Source organism: Oncorhynchus mykiss, chromosome 22 (assembly GCF_057628025.1).
Source record: "Oncorhynchus mykiss isolate SJ-2025 chromosome 22, ASM5762802v1, whole genome shotgun sequence".
Lineage (NCBI taxonomy): Eukaryota > Metazoa > Chordata > Actinopteri > Salmoniformes > Salmonidae > Oncorhynchus > Oncorhynchus mykiss.
In genome coordinates, this window is record NC_143043.1 from 57278339 (window position 1) to 57283777 (window position 5439).

Below are 5439 nucleotides of genomic sequence, written 5' to 3' on the forward strand. Positions count from 1 at the left end.
TGAATGCAGTCTATATCATTGGTTAGATGAATGCAGTCTATATCATTGGTTAGATGAATGCAGTCTATATCATTGGTTAGATGAATCCAGTGTTTATCATTGGTTAGATGAATGCAGTGTTTATCATTGGTTAGATGAATGAAGTCTATATCATTGGTTAGATGAATGCAGTCTATATCATTGGTTAGATGAATGCAGTGTTTATCATTGGTTAGATGAATGCAGTCTATATCATTGGTTAGATGAATGCAGTCTATATCATTGGTTAGATGAATGAAGTCTATATCATTGGTTAGATGAATGCAGTCTATATCATTGGTTAGATGAATGCAGTGTTTATCATTGGTTAGATGAACGCAGTGTATCTCATTGGTTAGATGAATGCAGTCTATATCATTGGTTAGATGAATGCAGTGTTTATCATTGGTTAGATGAATGCAGTCTATATCATTGGTTAGATGAATGCAGTCTATATCATTGGTTAGATGAATGCAGTCTATATCATTGGTTAGATGAATGCAGTCTATATCATTGGTTAGATGAATGCAGTCTATATCATTGGTTAGATGAATGCAGTCTATATCATTGGTTAGATGAATGCAGTCTATATCATTGGTTAGATGAATGCAGTCTATATCATTGGTTAGATGAATGCAGTCTATATCATTGGTTAGATGAATGCAGTCTATATCATTGGTTAGATGAATGCAGTCTATATCATTGGTTAGATGAATGCAGTCTATATCATTGGTTAGATGAATGCAGTCTATATCATTGGTTAGATGAATGCAGTGTTTATCATTGGTTAGATGAATGCAGTCTATATCATTGGTTAGATGAATGCAGTCTATATCATTGGTTAGATGAATGAAGTCTATATCATTGGTTAGATGAATGCAGTCTATATCATTGGTTAGATGAATGCAGTGTTTATCATTGGTTAGATGAATGCAGTCTATATCATTGGTTAGATGAATGCAGTCTATATCATTGGTTAGATGAATGCAGTCTATATCATTGGTTAGATGAATGCAGTCTATATCATTGGTTAGATGAATGCAGTCTATATCATTGGTTAGATGAATGCAGTCTATATCATTGGTTAGATGAATGCAGTCTATATCATTGGTTAGATGAATGCAGTCTATATCATTGGTTAGATGAATGCAGTCTATATCATTGGTTAGATGAATGCAGTCTATATCATTGGTTAGATGAATGCAGTCTATATCATTGGTTAGATGAATGCAGTCTATATCATTGGTTAGATGAATGCAGTCTATATCATTGGTTAGATGAATGCAGTCTATATCATTGGTTAGATGAATGCAGTGTTTATCATTGGTTAGATGAATGCAGTCTATATCATTGGTTAGATGAATGCAGTCTATATCATTGGTTAGATGAATGCTGTCTATATCATTGGTTAGATGAATGCAGTCTATATCATTGGTTAGATGAATGCAGTGTTTATCATTGGTTAGATGAATGCAGTCTATATCATTGGTTAGATGAATGCAGTCTATATCATTGGTTAGATGAATGCAGTCTATATCATTGGTTAGATGAATGCAGTCTATATCATTGGTTAGATGAATGCAGTCTATATCATTGGTTAGATGAATGCAGTCTATATCATTGGTTAGATGAATGCAGTCTATATCATTGGTTAGATGAATGCAGTCTATATCATTGGTTAGATGAATGCAGTCTATATCATTGGTTAGATGAATGCAGTCTATATCATTGGTTAGATGAATGCAGTCTATATCATTGGTTAGATGAATGCAGTCTATATCATTGGTTAGATGAATGCAGTCTATATCATTGGTTAGATGAATGCAGTCTATATCATTGGTTAGATGAATGCAGTCTATAATCATTGGTTAGATGAATGCAGTCTATATCTGTCATGTATTGTCATGTTGTGTCTTTCTGTCCTTTCCTTTCACCCTGTCTCCCTCTGCTGGTCGTATTAGGTTACCTTTTCTCCCCCGCTTTCCCCCAGCTCTTCCTTGTCTCCTCCTAACTACCTCGTCACCCCTTTTCCCACCTGTTCCCTTTTTCCCTCTGATTAGTCCTCTATATCTCTCTCTGTTTTTGTTCCTGTCCTTGTCGGATTCTTGTTTGTGTGTCTCATGCCTGAACCAGACTATCATCGTGTTTGCTGCAACCTTGTCCTGTCCTGTCGGAATCTACCTGTCCATCTGAGCCCACGTGTGTTTATCATTAAAGAAACTCTGTTTGTTAATTCGCTTTTGGGTCCTCATTCACGCACCTGACAGAAGAATCCGACCAAGAATGGACCCAGCGACTTCGGATCCTCTCCACTCAGCCGTCGAGATCCAGGGAGCGATGCTAGGCAGACACGAGCAGGAATTGTCTGCTGCTCGACATGCCGTTGAGACCCTGGCCACCCAAGTCTCCAACCTCACAGAACAGGTTCACCATCTCCGCCTCGATCCACCGGCCACTTCCAGGGCTTTCGAATCTCCGGAGCCCAGAATCAATAACCCGCCGTGTTACTCTGGGGAGCCCACTGAATGCCGCTCGTTCCTCACCCAGTGTGATATTGTGTTTTCTCTCCAGCCCAACACTTACGCCAGGAGCACTGCTCGTGTCGCCTACGTCATATCTCTCCTTACTGGACGGGCTCGTGAGTGGGGCACGGCAATCTGGGAGGCAAGGGCTGAGTGTACTAACCAGTATCAGGACTTTAAGGAGGAGATGATACGGGTTTTTGATCGATCTGTTTTTGGGGAGGAGGCTTCCAGGGCCCTGTCTTCCCTATGTCAAGGCAATCGATCCATAACAGACTACTCTATTGAGTTTCGCACTCTTGCTGCCTCCAGTGGCTGGAACGAGCCGGCTTTGCTCGCTCGTCTTCTGGAGGGTCTCCGCGCAGAGGTAAAGGATGAGATTCTCTCCCGGGAGGTTCCTTCCAGCGTGGATTCCTTGATTGAACTCGCTATTCGCATTGAGCGACGGGTTGATCTTCGTCACCGAGCTCGTGGAAAGGAGCTCGCGCTCTCCGTTGCCCCCCTCTCCGCATCACTACCATCTTCCTCTGCCGGCTCGGGAGCTGAGCCTATGCAGCTGGGAGGTATCCGCATCTCGACTAAGGAGAGGGAACGGAGAATCACCAACCGCCTCTGTCTCTATTGCGGTTCTGCTGGTCATTTTGTCACTTCATGTCCAGTAAAAGCCAGAGCTCATCAGTAAGCGGAGGGCTACTGGTGAGCGCTACTACTCCTGTCTCTCCTTCAAGATCCTGCACTACCTTGTCGGTCCATCTACGCTGGACCGGTTCGTCAGCTTCCTGCAGTGCCTTAATAGACTCTGGGGCGGAGGGCTGTTTTATGGACGAGACCTGGGCTCGGGAACATGACATTCCTCTCAGACAGTTAAGGGAGTCCACGGCCTTGTTCGCCCTGGATGGTAGTCCTCTCCCCAGGATTCAGCGTGAGACGCTACCTTTAACCCTCACTGTTTCTGGTAATCATAGCGAAACCATTTCTTTTTTAATTTTTCGTTCACCTTTTACACCTGTTGTTTTGGGCCATCCCTGGCTAGTTTGTCATAATCCTTCCATTAATTGGTCTAGTAATTCTATCCTCTCCTGGAACGTCTCTTGTCATGTGAAATGTTTAATGTCTGCTATCCCTCCTGTTTCCTCTGTCTCTTCTTCACAGGAGGAGCCTGGTGATTTGACAGGGGTGCCGGAGGAATATCACGATCTGCGCACGGTGTTCAGTCGGTCCAGGGCCACCTCTCTTCCTCCACACCGGTCGTATGATTGTAGTATTGATCTCCTTCCGGGAACCACTCCCCCCCGGGGTAGACTATACTCTCTGTCGGCTCCCGAACGTAAGGCTCTCGAGGATTATTTGTCTGTAGCTCTTGACGCCGGTACCATAGTCCCCTCCTCCTCTCCCGCCGGAGCGGGGTTTTTTTTGTCAAGAAGAAGGACGGGTCTCTGCGCCCCTGCATAGATTATCGAGGGCTGAATGACATAACAGTGAAGAATCGTTATCCGCTTCCTCTTATGTCTTCAGCCTTCGAGATCCTGCAGGGAGCCAGGTTTTTCACTAAGTTGGACCTTCGTAACGCTTACCATCTCGTGCGCATCAGGGAGGGGGACGAGTGGAAGACGGCGTTTAACACTCCGTTAGGGCACTTTGAATACCGGGTTCTTCCTTTCGGCCTCGCTAACGCTCCAGCTGTCTTTCAGGCATTAGTCAATGATGTCCTGAGAGACATGCTGAACATCTTTGTTTTCGTTTACCTTGACGATATCCTGATTTTTTCACCGTCACTCCAGATTCATGTTCAGCACGTTCGACGTGTCCTCCAGCGCCTTTTAGAGAATTGTCTTTTTGTGAAGGCTGAGAAGTGCACTTTTCATGCCTCCTCCGTCACATTTCTCGGTTCTGTTATTTCCGCTGAAGGCATTAAGATGGATCCCGCTAAGGTCCAAGCTGTCATTGATTGGCCCGCCCCTAAGTCACGCATCGAGCTGCAGCGCTTTCTCGGCTTCGCGAACTTCTATCGTCGTTTCATCCGTAATTTCGGTCAGGTGGCAGCTCCTCTCACAGCCCTTACTTCTGTCAAGACGTGCTTTAAGTGGTCCGTTTCCGCCCAGGGAGCTTTTGATCTCCTCAAGAATCGTTTTACATCCGCTCCTATCCTTGTTACACCTGACGTCTCTAGACAGTTCGTTGTCGAGGTTGACGCGTCAGAGGTGGGCGTGGGAGCCATTCTTTCTCAGCGCTCCCTCTCTGACGACAAGGTCCACCCATGCGCGTATTTTTCTCATCGCCTGTCGCCGTCGGAACGTAACTATGATGTGGGAAACCGCGAACTGCTCGCCATCCGGTTAGCCCTAGGCGAATGGCGACAGTGGTTGGAGGGGGCGACCGTTCCTTTTGTCGTTTGGACTGACCATAGGAACCTTGAGTACATCCGTTCTGCCAAACGACTTAATGCGCGTCAGGCGCGTTGGGCGCTGTTTTTCGCTCGTTTCGAGTTCGTGATTTCTTATCGTCCGGGCTCTAAGAACACCAAGCCTGATGCTTTATCTCGTCTCTTCAGTTCTTCAGTAGCCTCCACTGACCCCGAGGGGATTCTCCCTGAGGGGCGTGTTGTCGGGTTGACTGTCTGGGGAATTGAGAGGCAGGTAAAGCAAGCGCTCACTCACACTCCGTCGCCGCGCGCTTGTCCTAGGAACCTTCTTTTCGTTCCCGTTCCTACTCGTCTGGCCATTCTTCAGTGGGCTCACTCTGCCAAGTTAGCCGGCCACCCTGGCGTTCGGGGTACGCTTGCTTCCATTCGCCAGCGTTTTTGGTGGCCCACCCGGGAGCATGACACGCGTCGTTTCGTGGCTGCTTGTTCGGTCTGCGCGCAGACTAAGTCCGGTAACTCTCCTCCTGCCGGCCGTCT